General features: G+C 33.8%; 2 pseudogenes; both read right to left on the reverse strand.

Annotated features, from left to right (window-relative positions):
- Positions 1 to 2,923: 2,923 nt before the first annotated feature.
- Positions 2,924 to 16,083, reverse strand: LOC141677403 (disease resistance protein RPV1-like; annotated as a pseudogene).
- On the reverse strand, positions 14,068 to 15,521 carry LOC141677613 (uncharacterized; annotated as a pseudogene).
- Positions 16,084 to 17,158: the final 1,075 nt, after the last annotated feature.

Below are 17,158 nucleotides of genomic sequence, written 5' to 3' on the forward strand. Positions count from 1 at the left end.
CTACATTAAGTCGACTCGTTTATTCAATGAGTCGAGTTTACTCATGAATAAATCAAGTCAAATTTTAAGTAATCGAGTATGTACTCGCGAGCTTATTAGTTCAAAAATTAATAAATATAAACATGTAAATTCAGTTTATAAATACTAAAAATAAAATTTTATTAAACGACTTCAAGGTCTAACTCGAGTCGAGCTGTTTTGAGCCGAGCCGAATTAGGGTTGGCACTTACTCGACTCGAGTTAAACGAAATTAAACTTGTGATGGAGCTCGACTCGCGCTCAAATTACAACTCTAACAACAAATGAAAGTACAATCATGTCATTCCATGATGTGCCATGGTTGCTCTTTCACCGGGAAAATATACTAAGATATTTTCTGACATGCTTGTTGGATCTTTTGATGTTTGGCTAAATGAACACATGCATGTTCTACTCTCACATGATACTTGGATGATAATCTTTAAGTACTTGATACCAGTTGGATACATTAACTGAAGATATTTGAGCCTAATCAGACATTCAGACCTCAAAAGCAATCTGGTAAAAAATCGATTGGGTTGTGAATCAAGTTTAAGTACTCAAGTTAGGGTAATGAATTCAATGACAGATGAGAACTAATTTTCGGTTTTGAACCAAACCCCGGATGAATTCTTGCCATGATTCATTTTTCTGAGTTGTGAAGTTTGATTTTTCCTACACTCAAGAATCTGCACAAGTTCGTCAAGGCACCAGCTCGAAAATGCATAGCTCTCAGAGAATACGATGATCCAACTTCTTGACTGTCGGATACCATTTTCCAGTTCAGATTTAATGTTCTCTCCTCTCTTGATCTCCTCATCATCTCGAAAAGTGATTAGTCCTTCATATATCAATGCAGTATAGAGATGATCCGTGAAAGTTTTCCGAGTATCTTCACCACTAAAACTCAAAAATACTTCATAACTAAATTTTTGAGCAGTTGATTCTAAAGATTCAAAGTATTCAGCGACCAAAAAAAGACTTCTTGTAACATGGATTCTTTTCAAAAAAAAATTGTAATTCAATCAATAACCCTTCTTTGTTACATGAGGGTGTCTTATTTCTTTAATTTTCATGATTCATTTTTTTCTTTTTCTAACCAAATTAGCCCCCTAGCCCGTGCAAGGTACGGGCATACTTTATATCACACAATTCATATTTTATTGGTACTGGTCGCTGGTTTTATAATTGCAAATTTATAAATATTTTTCAACGATTGAAGGCTTAGAGGAGACTATTGTTGTGGGCAACCAGAAGAAAAGGTAAGATGTTGAGCTAAACCTGTACATTTGATCCCGCACACATCTCACCAGTGAATTAGTGGTCACTTCCGATGATGCTAATACAAGTAGAATCGATTTTTCGAAGAAAGGAAAAAAAGATGTCCATCGAATCCACCCTGCAGCAAAATAAATCATGTTTAGACACACTGCACTTTAATAGAAAAATGTTGATGTTGGAGATAGTTCTAAAGCTGTAACCGTTTGAGAGGTAAGAGAACACCATACAACAAACAAAGAGTGATGATTAATCTTGACAGTAATTAGCAGTCTAAGGTAATTAAGCTCCATTTTGAAAGCAAATAACAACCAATTTCATGATATCCAATAGGAAAACTATAAAATTCATTGTTTGTGCGTAAAGGAAGATTTCTAATGCAGTAGGAGAACCAACAGAAACGGATTTAAATAATTAGAGCACATTAGACTATCAGATGAATGCACAGAGAAAAGATAAGAAATTATCTTCGTTTCATGTATATTAACTTACACAATCAAATTATTACAGCTGATCAGCTTCTCTGCTAGTAATTACTGCAAATGGTCCACCAATTACAGAACAAATCAAGTTGGCCAACAAAATTATGTTGGTATATAAACTCGCCAAGTCAATTATTTCAGCTAAATAACAAGACAATGACACTCCAAGTAGCACAATAACTATTTGTACAATGGAAACTTCTCTGAGCACAAACAATTCACCAATTACAGAAGAAATCAAGTTAATCATACAGGCACTCTGGATTTGTTTTACATATATTTAATAACTGAAAGAAACAATGAAATCATACCTTAAGGCACCAATCCCAAACAGATATAGCCAATCGACTTGTAGAAACTCCAAGTTTTGCTCTGGATACGACTCCAGACTTGGGTATCAACAAACAGATACAAAAAGACATCTTTGTTGATCAGAAGAAGGCTCTCGACACAATTAGAATCTATGCGGATAGAATTGATACACCATTTTGACATCTAAATTCTATAAGCTTCGAGGACTCCACGTGGCACAAAAAGTATTTGGTTAAATTCCGTTCAGCTATCTTCGAAGACCATATAATTACCCTTAGATAAAACCTTACCAGATGAGACCAACTTCTTCCAATTTGATAAAAAAAAATCCCTGGGTGATTCAGAAGAAATTCTTCTGGCAACTTAAATCATCGACTGGTGGGTTGTCCTCTTTTCAAATAAAAAACACACTACTCATGTTTCATGTATTTCCTACACCTTACCTGCAACCATATCCTATCGCCTATTACATGTGATCACCTATGTAGTATCGTATTATAATATATGCCTATTATTTGTTGTGAGAGCTGAAGGCAAGTTATTAACTAGTAGTTGTATATATATAAAATCTCTCCAATATTTTTCATACTTCTTGCAGAAATAATCAAATTTACTAATTGGCAGTCTTTTTTGACATGAAATCCTTGAAAAAAGCATTATCATGTAAATTAGATATAGCATAACACTAAAATACAAGTCTGCAAGGAAATGATAGTAGAATGGACATTACATGGCACGAGAATCAGAGCCAATTGCAGTCTGCATCTTTGAGATAAACACATCCACTAGTGCACGGGTGGAGGTTTCTCAGATGCTATAGTTGTAACCTGTGGGATCTTTTTTATGGACCAGAAAATCATTTTTCTCCTCTTCATAATGGAAAGCTTCTGAATAATCTAAATGCAGAATGCAGAACGGAATTAGTCAAGTTCACTCTCAGAACCGGAGGACTCACCCTTCTCCACTGTTGCGTATTTTCCAAAATATTTCTCCATCCAATAATCTAAAGTGGTTACTCCACATCCAGTGAAGTATATTTGTGTCGTTCCATGATGTCTTGCTGGTTGCCTTTCCACAGGGATGACAAACTGAGATATTTCCTCACATGTTTGTTGGATTTTTTGTCGTTTGGCTAAATGAAAACCAGCCTGTTCTTTCTCTTCGTACACAAGACAGATGCCGATCTCTTTCATTTCAAAACTGTGATTATCGTTGCAGTTAAATATTGAAACATTGACCTCATCTCCAGGTCCCATCTCGTGGCTACCGAATTTCCAATGGCTTAGCCATGTCATATATTCATCACCCTCAGGGATGCCATAACATGATGGATGATATGCAATCATTTTATCCTTGGTAATGTTATGGAATATGAGGTAAAAATATCTTCCTCGACCTGGCTTCAACTTGTACACAACACAGGTATTTATGTATCGAAGATTAGAACGTGATACAATAAAGGATAATGAAGGCCCGTAACTTTGACTAGTGAACCATGTTGGAACACTGCCCCCGGGGTAAAACATGGTGAATATATTACCGCTACGCTGACTTTCATATATTCCCTGTATAGTAAGATGTATTAAGTATCTCATATGGCAATTAGTCAAAACAAAAATTTATCTCACATAGTAAGTACAGTATCCTTTACCTTTATAATTTTAAAACATATTCTAATTAAAATATATAATTATTTTTAATTTAAACACATTTTTGACTTATAAGTATTTCAAAAATACATGATCAAACAAAAATGCGTATAAATTATTTTATATAATAAACACAAAATTAGTATCTAATTATTTGAAAAGATATTTAAAACCAATATATTGAAATACCAAAAATAATATAATAATAAATATTAAGAGTGATAGTGTACCCAGATGTGTAATTATTTGTGTGGAGATAGAGAGATCACCTGGATTGGGCATTTTATGTTTGCGTGCGTGTAAATATTGTATAATCTAATCTGGACTGTTTTCATGGATTCCACATCATAAATACCACAATCGTTGATCAATTCTGAGTCTATCTCTCCAATTGGTACAATCTTGAATACGCCATCCATCTCAAGTAATTTTACACAATCCCATGGATGACAATAACCTCTAATAGATAGGCCTCGCCTCATCGTAATTTTTTCCAACAATGGGCAGTTTAAAAGCTCCAAGCCTTCTATTATTGGTAAATCTTCAATTGTTTGAAGTTGGTTGCACTCAGATAACACGAGAATCTTGACCTCTTTGAGAACTTTAAAGCAATCGGGTAGAAAACAGATTGGGTTGTTACTTAAGTTTAAGAACTCAAGTGAGGGTGCGACTCTGAAATCCTTGGGAAATGAACTATCACGTAGATTGCAGTTTCTCAAACTCAATCTCGTAATGGAGTAGCACGGTAACGAATTCAACGATAGTTGGGAACTAATTTTCGGCTTAGAAACCAAACCCCGGATGAATTCTCGCCATCACTCATTTTGCTGCGTTTTATTGTTTGAATTACTGAAATCAAGTCCATCAGCATGAAACACTTTAAGGGATTCCATCTTTCTCATCTCTGTGGGGAGCATACTTAGGTTTGAACAACCAGATATGTTCAGTGTTTCTAGTAACTTCAGCATGCACAGACTTTCGGGAAGCTTCTTCAAAAGACTGCAGTCCTTTAAATTTATCAACGCAAGTCCTTCAGCCACTCCAATTGATTCATCGATTTCTACTAAATTTGCACAATCTTCAAGGATTAATTCCTCAAGAGCAAAAAATTTTGCGAAGTCTGGTGTTCTAACAATGTCATGGCAGTGACTCAGATTTAGAGACTTTAGTGATCCAAAACCCTGCAAGACAAGGATTAATAAGATCATACATTAACTTGAGTATGTACTAATCCAAGCCTTTTTCTTTGAATAATTTCTAAAATTAAAAAAGCAGAAATTAGCATAGACTACCTTGTTTCCTTCCCCGAGTTTTTGCAATTTACTATTCTGCATGTCAATTGCAACCAAGCTGCTCGAAGGAAAGTCATTCGGTAAAGACCTTAAAGGGTATCTATGCCAACATAACCATTTCAAATTTCTAGGGAAGTCCTTGTAACCTCCACTAAGTTGTACATTATTAAGCTTAAGTAGTCTTAACTTCTGCATCATGGAAAAAGCTTTTGTTCTCAACTCCGCCCGACATGCATTAATTGTGCTCATCTCCAGTGCGAGACCTTCAATTGCTCTGGTGCCCTGGTATAAGAGAAACATAAATAGTAGCAATTTCAATTAAAACTTTGATATGAAAAGAATGTAACAGTTACAATTTTTTTAACAATAAAAAAGTATCGTTCTTACTGTTTCATCTTTTAACACTTCAAGGGAGTCTTTCCAATACCACAGTCTACTCCTTTGCCCTGGATCTCTAGGTGATTGCTGACGTATAATTTCTCTACCCATGCTCTGAACTAAATAATGCATTCTCAGGTTTTCATTTTTATCAATAGTCAACAAACATCTGTCAATAAGATTTTCAATTCCAAACATTGTGTAATAACCGCATTCATCCAGTACTCTGACCACAAAAGACTTGGCCTCTCCACTAAAGAAGCATGCAATCTCCAGAAATAGATCTCTGTCGAGATCATCTTGCAAAGAGTCGTAACTTACTCGCAATATCTTCTGGATTTTGGAGTGAGGAATGATTTCCAATTTCCCTATCGCACTCCTCCAAACATCTACATTCTTGCCACGTAGAGATGCACCTAGAACCTTAAGAGCTAAAGGAAGACCTTCACATTGCTTTATAATCCTCTTTGAGTGCTCTATGTAACATTCTGGGGGGCTACTATCTCGGAATGCATGCCAGCTGAACAACTCCAACGAATCATCAGAATTCATTGTTTTGATAGCATATCTCGTACAATGTTCATAAGCTTCCAGCAAATGCACATTTCGAGTGGTTATGATAATTTTGCTTCCCTGGTGAAACCACTCTCGCATCCCAAAAATCGCATCTAATTGTTCAACTTGATCGACGTCATCCAAGACTATGAGAAGTTTCCTATGAAGAAGGGCACTTTTTATCTTAAGAATGCCATCATTAAGATTTTTTATCGTTGGTGCCTTTCCCTTGGATATATCAGAAAGAAGTTGTCTTTGTAGGCACACTAAGCCATCAGGACGTTCAGAATATTCTCTTATATTTTCTAAAAAACTGCCGCCTTCGAATAGCTGGAAGTTCATGTTGTAAACGCATTTGGCAATGGTTGTCTTTCCAATTCCCCCGATACCATAGAGTGCAAACACTTCCACATCGTTGGAACCATTTCTTAACCATAAAATGATGTCCTGCACTGAAGGACCAATTCCAACAGGATGCTCTGTCACGCTTAAAGTGTAATATGTCACTTTATCCTTAACCACGTTAACTATTTTCTCGATGAGTTTCGATTCGTACCTACAGCATTTGAAGAATGTAAAAAAAATGGTAAAGTATACTGATAGCTTTGGTTGGTACTGAACTTGTGTCCCTAAACACGACCTTTAATTCTATAGTAAGTTCTATAGAAGGTTATACTCATCCTTGCATATATACGCTTGACATAACCTATTCCACAAGATTTTTAAAGAGTTGGCCACATAAAAGTAGGGGCGACATGGTTCGCTTTTACACTGCAACAGTTATCATATTAGTGGCGCAACAGCCTGAGAATCTCTTGAAAAAATAGCGGAATCTAAAAAGATATAAAGAGCCAGATCTGGTGGTTTGCTGAGTTATATAAGAATTTTGCTTTTAGGTACATCTTATTCACTTAGAGTAATAGGCTAATACAACATCAAGTGTCAAATAATTAACACGCCTTAGAAATGTCATTTGCAAGAAGAGCACTTATATAACAGAATTCAATCAAACAAGTAGTCGGTTGTTTTGGATTTCAGATTTGAAAATGGTTCGGTTTTAAATTGTTTGATTAGTCTCATTTATCCTAAATTTCAATTACGTTTAGTTCTATTTCGTTTTCTTTTCAGCCCATTGTATAAGTAAGGTAAAGAGAGCATTGAGCTTAAACAAAATAGCAGAAAGAACGCAAAGAGCAGAAAGAGAATCCGAATTTAAAAGGAAGAACATGTATTACCCATTTGCCACATTCTGCAAAGGCATGCCTCCCAAATTGGCAAGCTCAGTAAGAGCAATCCTCCATCGCTTTATTTTGTCCATCAAATTCTTCCTTTTCGTCTCGTCCACTTCCCTCTTGAATTTCTCTTCATGGTAATACAATGCTTCAGATATACAACCAGATTGCTTACGGACATCAGATGGGTCAACATGGTAGAAAATAGGTAAAACAAGACGTTTTGACTTGTTCCTGCACTCAAGAATCATCAAAAGCTCATCAAGGCACCAGCTCGAAAAAGCATAGTTCTTAGAGAAAACAATGATCCAACTTTTTGACTGTCGGATACCATTTTCCAGTTCAGATTTAATACACTCTCCCCTCTCAATCTCCTCATCATCTCGAAAAGTGACTAGTCCTTCATGTATCAGTGCAGTATAGAGATGATCCGTAAAAGTTTTGCGACTATCTACACCACTAAAACTCAAAAATACATCATATCTATATTCTGGAGCTGATGATTCTAAAGATTTTAGTTTCAGCATAACTGAACAATATTCGAATCAACTCTCTTTTTGCAATAACTTAGAGGTGAAGAGTTTTTAGCAACACGGGATGCATTAGCTTAGTAATTTATATAATCTTATTGCGCAACTAATTATCCACCATTACAACTAAAGAATTATCCACTAGCTACAATAATGGGAGACAGATTAACGTGGTAACTTAAATTAGTGAAAAGTTTTATTAATTTAAATGACTACACGGAGACTTGAAAACACTTGTCTTATTCTCAAATGTTCTCTCTCAATAATTTACTCAAACACCTTCAAGGCATAAACACTTAACCAATTTTGTATAACAGCTAAACAATTTTGGTTCGAAACTTGTCAAAAATAAGGTGAATGTGTGAGTGTGTTTAACCAGCAAAATGAACAAAAGAGTAAGATCCATTTACAGTTTTGCATAGCTTGTGTGAAGGACACATCCACTCTTCGATCTGTCGACATGGTATATTGCCCGTAAGAGGGTCTCACTGATCCTGTAGACCTTAGTTTCAAGCTAAGATGGTAAAAAGCTAAGATTGGTTGCATTTTGGAGAGATTATAAAATATTAAAAATGTAATAGCAAATCCTTCAAAATCCATCACTTATTAAAATAAAAAAAAATCATGAATTCTTGAATATCATTTTTTGATGAATTTTTTCAAATTTAAATCGAATACAAGCAAACATGTGATGATGTATTAGCTTAGTAATTTATGTAGTCTTATTATTGTTCAACTAATTATCCACCACTACAATAAATTATTAAAAAGTTTTGTTATTATAAATGACTAGAAGGAGACTTTGGAACAGTTGATTACTCTACACTTTATTGTTCATATATTCTCTCAGTAATTTACTCAAACACTTGCAAGGCATAAGTACTTAACCAGTTCTTGATAAAAAAATATTAAAACGTCTATGTTCAATAAATTGTAGTCAGGGTATTCCGCGGCCAAATAAAACTACTTTTTATAATACAAACAATTTTGATGCACCCTCTACGTACTGATTTTAATTCACTAAAAAAAGCCTACCAAACAGTTCTCGGTGATATTTCCGTCAAGGAAAGTGAAGAGTTCGAATTTTGTCAAATAATGCGAGAGTGTGAGTGTGTTTTAACTAGCGGAAAAAAGAATAAGCGCAATTAATTTTACAGTTTTGCCCAGTTTGTGTGAAGAACACATCCGGTCTTCGATCTGTCGACACTGATCCTGTGGACCTTAGTTGTAACATCCAGGATAAAGTTTCAAGCTATAGCTCTACATGTTACTCCACTGGCCACAGCCAATAGGGAGGTGACTTGAGCGCGAGCCAGATAGCTAATAAAAATATTCCTGTATTTTTACCCTAACAAGCTCATTTCTGATTAAAATCGACTCATTTAGTTATTGATTTCAGGGTGAATTAGTCAAGTTTAAATTAACCGATTCGAGTACACTTGCGAGCTTATTAATTCAAAAATTAAAAAATATAAACATGTAACTTTGATTTATAAATACTAAAAATAAAATTTAATTATACAAGTTCGAGGTCGAGCTCGAATCTAGCCAAATTTTTCCAATTATGAGCCGAGTCGAATCAGGTTCGGTACGTACTCGACTCGAGTTAAAGAAGATCAAACTTGTGATCGAGCTCGACTCACTGGTCACTTGAATTTAAACTCTAACAACAAATGAAAGTATAATCATGTCATTCTTTTTCGGTATCTAGTATCCGGATCAGTTTTCGTGCAGCTCAACTAATCCGGAGGATTGCTAGCACACTCGTATCCACCAAGCATGTCAAATACTGAGCATGAATAAAAATCATACCAAACTCAACTTTACACAAATACCGAGTTTTTACTTCGAATTTGTCATGTCATTCCATTATGTGCCATTGTTGCTCTTTCCCTGGGAAAATATACTGAGATTATATTTTCACATGCTTGTTGGTTTTTTTGATGTTCGGCTAACTGAACACATGTATGTTCAAGGCTAAATGAAAAAGCATAGTTCTTAGAGAAAACAATGATCCAACTTCTTGACCGTTGGATACCATTTTCAAGTTCAAATTTAATACTCTCTCCCCTCTCAATCTCCTCATCATCTGGAAAAGTAACTGATCCTTCATGTTTCAGTGTTGTATAGAGGTGATCCGTGAATGTTTCGCGAGTATCTTCACCACTAAAACTCAAAAAAACATCATAACTACATTGTTGAGCAGATGATTCTAAAGACTTCAGTTTCAGCATAACTGAAAAATATTGTGATTAGTTAGATCTGAAGACTTTTTAAAAACATGTACTGGCTTGGTTATTTGTATCTAGTCAATGAGTGACAAGATTAACATGCCACTTTAAATTAATAGAACACCATCACAAAGTTTTGCTATTATTTTAAATGGCTGAACGGAGACTTTGAAACACTAAATTGAGATCATCACGCAGCGGGCCAGGAAGGGTTAAATTACACTAGGCTTCAGAGATTTAACTAGAACTGCATTATGCTAATAGTTATCTTAATACATTTAAATAATACGTAATCTATCTGTGTACTTCCGTCAAATAGAAATTATAAAAAATTATGCATCATCTTCTTCAAATTTTTTTTAAGAGATAATCTTCTTGAGATTTGCTTCTTGTTTTTCTACATTATAAGTATACACTAATAATACAAAAATTTGATGTTGGCGGTATTCGAACCTGAGAGCTGTTAAATATATGATCTTATTGGTATCAGAACTTAGGCTGGCGGGAGAACTAAGGGGAGATTCCCAGCCACCCCAACATTCTCACAATTTAATTCAACGTAAATAAGCACGCGTCTCCTCCAATCTTGTTCTTCTCTCGTCTCTCTCTACTACGCATAATACAAAAGTTAACGCATTGAAACATTTTCAAGATTAACGTATGTTGAATCAACTCTCTCTTTCGGTTTTCACTTTCAGTATTTTAGTCAAACATCTTCCAGGCATAAACACTTAATCTAAAATTAGTTCAGAAGAAGCTTTCTGAAAAGAAGTGTTGTCTATAATAATAATAAAAAAAAAAATTCAGGCGTGTACAATAATGAACATAACACAAGGCGTAAACAAACCAAACTGTTCGTGAGCTATTCGAGTTCGGCTCGTAAAATTTTCGAATTCAGCTCGAAAATAATTGAGACGAACTCGAACTTTTTGAATTTTTAATAAAGCCGAGCTCGAACTTCAAATTACTCGGTTCGTAAGGTTCGCGAGCCTTATAGAGCCTCTATTATTTTTAAATTTTTTATTATAAATATATTTTTATGTAAATATTTAATATTTATTATATATTATTTATTTTTATCGAGTCACACCAATCATATTTCGAATTTTTTGTTAATATTTAGTGAATTAATTCGATCTTTCGAGCCGAACTCGAGCCTACCGAACCTTTTACGAGTCGAACTCGAGTCTACCGAACCTTTTACGAGCGGAGCTTAAAACTTGAAATTGAAGATTCGATCGAGCTCGAGCCCGAACTATTTTAATGGAGCTCGAGCCCAGCCTAGCAGTATTCGGTTCGGCTCGAGTCGATTACACTCCTGACATAACAGATCGATACTAATTACATAATAATAATAATAATAATAATAATAATAATAATAATAATAATATTATTATTATTATTATTATTATTATTATTATTATTATTGTTGTTGTTGTTTTATCTAACGGATCACATACAAGAAAGGGATGTGATTGACTAAAAGCAATAGAAATAAAAGCAGAGAATTGTTATAGGGCCACTCTTCGATATGTCTCCGGGGTATCGCCCGTAGAGCAATGGACATCACATATATAACCGATCATTAAATAAACTTAGACAAGAATAACCTGTTTGTGAAATACGGCCAATTTTAACCGATTAAAAACGGGATGATAACCCTAATATTATTTAGGAATAAACAATAATCTAAAATATTACTTCTAAAAAAAATAACCCAAAAATTCATCTCAAGACACTAAATCGTGTAGCGTTTAGGCAAGAAATCCAAAACGCTATATCTTGTAGCGTTATGCTTTTTTTTTAATGTACAAAACGCTACACTAAGTAAAGTTTTGGCACACCAAATTCTACATTATATAATATTTTGATCTCAAAACACTACTTCATTTAGTGTTTGACACAAGTATTTTTTTTAAAAAAATAATTCAATCTCAAATAAAAAATTATTAATTCCTAAAATACTAAAAAATTGTTTAAATTGTTTCTAAAACCCAAAAGGGGATTGCTTAATCCTAAAATATTAAAAAAATTTAAATTAGATTACACCCTTAAATTTTAAAATTGTGTCATTTAAAATTTAAATTTTTGGTTCCTAGGGTTTAGGTAGGCCCTAAACCCTAGCTAAAATTAGGGTTTAGGGCCCTGGAGCCTAAACCCTAAATCTGTGTAATATTTTATTATTATTTTTTTAAAAAAATCTAAAACTCAAAAAAGGATTGGTGAACTAAATGTTAAAAACTGTTAAATTATGATATAATCTTAAAAATTTTACCAATATTAAATAAAAAGAAATATTGAAAATATAATATTAACCGATGTTTCCCGGCCCCTAAACAAAAATACCAAAAGGTGTACTTGTAAATATATGAGATTTCCATGATAAATATAAACTAAACTTAAAATTAAAGCTAGAAATTAATGTAAGCTGTTAGATCAATTTAATTTAATGCCCCTTAAAAGTATCACACTCAACTAATCTCCACCCTCCCGCACATAATCTCAGCTTTTCCCCTCCGTTTTTAATTTCATTTTTCCCGTCAAATGTAAATTTTTTTAAAATCCGATTTCATCCTAGCAATGAGGACGTTCTGCTTGCAGGAAAATTGGGAGTTTGATCGGTTTTTTATCGTTGTCGGCGGGGACGGCGGAGAGAGTGCTCATCAGAAGTTTAATTTGGGTTTTGAGAAGTTACTAAATGGAGGCTTTTATAGTGGGATTTGTTCTGATGGTGTGGGAATAAATGGATCAAAGGGGATTTAGGGTTATATTGGTTACTGCGGTTGAAAACTGATTTGCTGTAAGAAAAAAGTATCAGAAAAAGTATTAGAGAAAAAGTGTTGTCAGGAAAATAAGATGATTGTTTGGTAATTTTTTAAATTTATACATATTTTGAGATATAATATATAAAATAATATTTTTCTGTTTGATGGTGAAACTGATAGCAAAAGTATGAGGGACATACTTTTACGAACAACAACTTTTAGACCAAAAGCGTTTTTCCAAATAATAATTTTAAAATTTACCAAACACTTATTTAACATTTTTTCAGCATAAACCTGTTGTAACCTTCTGTAACAACAATACCAAACGGGGCCACAGTGTATCTTTTACTTGGACGACAAGAGAAAATTCATTTGGGTGGGAGAATAATATGTTTACGGCTGGTCATCCATTGCTCCAATCCTAAGTAAAGGTCCGATGAGTTCGGCTCCTAAAATATTTGAATTTAAGTTAATTATTTGTCCGGCCTAACTTAAACTCGAGCTATTTAAATAATTATCAAACCAAGCTTTCTCGGGTTTTATATTTTTTAATTCGCGAACCTAATCGAGCTTGTATTATTATTACTTTTTATCTATTTTATATATGTTATTTATATCCTATATAAACATTTAATATTTTTATATATTATACATATTTAAGCTAGTTAAACTCGAGTCAAACTTATTACATTCGAGCTTTTCTCAATATTTAGGGCCTATTTGTTTCTCACTTATAAGTCAACTTATGACTTATAAGTTCGTAACAACTTATCGACGAGTGTTTGTCGAATAAATTTATAAGTTGAATTTACAACTTATAAGTTGATAAGCCGAATGTTAGCAACGACGTACTTTTTCTCAACTTATTTTGATTTTTCTCCTTTTTATTAACTTTACTTTTAAACAAAATATGTTTTTAAATATTAAGTTAATTTAAAATTCATAAATTAGATAATTTTATTTAAAAATTGTTTATTTTAGTTCATTTTAATAAAAAAATCTGACTTATAAGTAAAATTAACCAAACACTTATATAACTTATAAGTGTTCTTCTACTTATCACTTAAAACTCACTTATTCATTTTAAGTCATAAGTTACTTATTTTAAAATTTCCCAAACGGGCACAGTAAAAATAGAGATTTCAAATTGAACTTGAACATATCCAATTTTTGTTTAGCCAAGTTTCGAACTTAAAATTAATGACTCGGTCGAGTTAAATTCAAACTCGTGCCTTAATTATTTAATCGAGTCTGATAGTATTTGACTCGGTGATTTATAGTCATGTGGGCTGCCATCCTTTTTTTTTTATCATAATTTGAGTTTTAAAAAAGTGTAAAATGATCGTACTTGAACAGTAGTTTTTTATTTTGTTAATAAATATAATTTTACAATATGTTTTTTCTAAAAAAATAAATTTAAAGTGTCTATGAAAAAAATGATAAAAAAGGTGTCAAGATCATACTGAGATGTCTCCTCACATGTTTGGGGGATTTTCTGTCAGTTTGGCAGAATGAACATCTTCTTGTTCTTGCTCTTCATACGCAAGATAGACCCCAATTTCTTTCACCTCAAAATTCTGACCATCCTCGCAGTTGCAGTTACGGATAGAAATATTGACCTCGTCTCCAGGTTCTCCAAAGCCCACCCCGTGAATACTGAATTTCCAGTGACTTAGCCATGTCATATATTCATCGCCCTCAGGGATGCCATAACAGGCCGGACGATACACAATTACTTTATCCTTGGTCATATTGTGGAATATCAGGGATAAATAATTATTCCTACCCTGGTTCAATTTGTAAACAATGCAGGTATTTAAGTATCTAAGTTTAGAATGTGAAATGATAAAGGATATTGAGGACATGTCACTTTGACTAGTGAACCATAGTGGAATGCTCTTCCCCGGATAAAATATGCTGAATATATCGGGACAACACCGACAACAATATTCCGTTCCTTCGTCAAATATTCCCTGTGAAAAAAGAACTAAATAATTTAAGATGCATCTCTAAATCATAATTATTTTGAAAATTTTAAACAACATATTCCAATCTTGGCAAAAAAACTCAACATATTCCAATTAAAATATATAAAATTGTTTTTATTTAAATGCATCTCTAAATCACAATTATTTTGAAAATTTTATTCTAGTTAATACACATATAAATAATATTATTTAAACACATCTCTAAAAAATTATTACGTGGAGAGAGAGGTCACCTGGATTGGGCATTTTGTTGCGACACGCGTGTAATCATTATATAATATAATCTGGATTGTTTTCATGGATTCCACATTATAAATACCACAATCGTTGAGCAATTCTGAGTCAATTTCACCTATTGGGACAATCTTGAATCTGCCATCCATCTCAAGTAATTTATCACAACCCAGTGGACGAAAATAAATTCCAAGATATAGGCCTCGCTTCATCGTAACTTTTTCCAATAATGGGCAATCCAATAACTCAAGTTCATCGATTTTTGGTAAATCTTCCAGTAACTGAAATAATCAATGGCTACAATCAGAAATTTCCTACAGCATTGGAAGAATGTAAAAAAATGGTGAAATATACTGATAGCTTTGGTTGGTGCTGAACTTGTGTCTCAAATAAAGTTTACATCCTAGAATGTTCTTAAAAATCTTTAAAACTCAGTGTTGTAAAAAGCGCAAATCGGACCTAAGCGGTGAAGTCACCTTCTGGCGCTTAAGCGGTTTTAAAAGCGGATGCTTAATCAGATTATAAATAAATAAATAAATATGTATATAGCTTAAACAAAATAGCAGAAAGAGAACATGTATTACCCATTGGCCACATTCTGCAAAGGCATGCCTCCCAAATTGGCGAGCTCAGTAAGAGCAATCCTCCATCGCTTTATTTTGTCCATCAAATTCTTCCTTTTCGTCTCGTCCACTTCCCTCTTGAATTTCTCTTCATGGTAATACAACGCTTCAGATATACAACCAGATTGCTTACGGACATCAGATGGGTCAACAATGTAGAAAATAGGTAAAACAAGACGTTTCGACTTGTTCCTGCACTCAAGAATCATCGAAAGCTCATCAAGGCACCAGCTCGAAAATGCATACTTCTTAGATAAAACAATGATCCAACTTCTTGACTGTTGGATACCATTTTCCAGTTCAGATTTAATACACTCGCCCCTCTCAATCTCCTCGTCATCTCGAAAAGTGATTAGTCCTTCATGTAACAGTGCTGTATAGAGATGATCCGTAAAAGTTTTGCGAGTATCTTCCCCACTAAAACTCAAAAATACATCATATCTATATTCTGGAGCTGACGATTCTAAAGATTTTAGTTTCAGCATGACTGAACAATATTCCAATCAACTCTCTGTTTTGTAATAACATGGGATGTATTAGCTTAGTAGTTTATATGTAGTCTTATTATGCAACTAATTATCCACCACTACAATAAATAATTATCCACTAGCTACAATAATGGAGACAGATTAACGTGGTACAATAATTAGTGAAAAGTTTTGTTATTATAATTGACTAGACGGAGACTTTAAAACACTTTCTTATTCATATATTCTCTCTCAATAATTTACTCAAGCACCTTCGAGGCACAAACACTAATTTAATTATTTCACTAAACCTACCAAACACTTCTCAGTCGACCGGTATCTCCCTGGCGGGAAATGCGGAGGGTTCGAAACTAGTCAAAAATAATGTAAATGTATAAGTGTGTTTAACACATCCACTCTTCGATTTGTCGACATGGTATATTGCCTGTAAGAGGGTCTCACTGATCCTCTAGATATTTATTTCTGTTGAGCGGAGCCAGATAGCTAATAAAAAAGTTTCGGTATTTTTTTACACTAGTTGATCCGCTCGTTTCAGAACGAGGTCAAATTTCTACATTAAGTCGACTCGTTTATTTAATGAGCCGAGTTTACTCATGAATAAATCAAGTCAAATTTTAAGTAATTGATATACTAGCGAGCTTATTAATTTGAAAATTAATAAATATAAACATGTAAAATTAGTTTATAAATATTAAAAAAAAATTAATTAAACGACTTCAAGATTAAACTTGAGTCAAGCCGAGTTTTTCAATTTTGAGCCGAGCCGAATTGGGGTCGGCACGTACTCGACTCGAGTTAAACGAGATCAAACTTGTGATCCAGCTCGACTTGCTGGTCACTCGAATTACAACTCTAACAACAAATGAAAGTACAGTCATGTCATTCCATGTTATTTTCTGTTGGATCTTTTGATGTTTGGCTAAATGAACACATGCATGTTCTTACTCTCACATGATGCTTGACAAATGACAAGCCAAACCAAGTTTATTGGATGATAATCTTCAAGTACTTGATACCAGTTGGATAATCTTCAAGTACTTAGATCCTTTTCTTGCAGGGTTTTGAATGATATTTGAGCCTAATCAGACATTCAGACCTCAAAA

Source organism: Apium graveolens, chromosome 8, assembly GCF_009905375.1.
Source record: "Apium graveolens cultivar Ventura chromosome 8, ASM990537v1, whole genome shotgun sequence".
Taxonomy (NCBI): Eukaryota; Viridiplantae; Streptophyta; class Magnoliopsida; order Apiales; family Apiaceae; genus Apium; species Apium graveolens.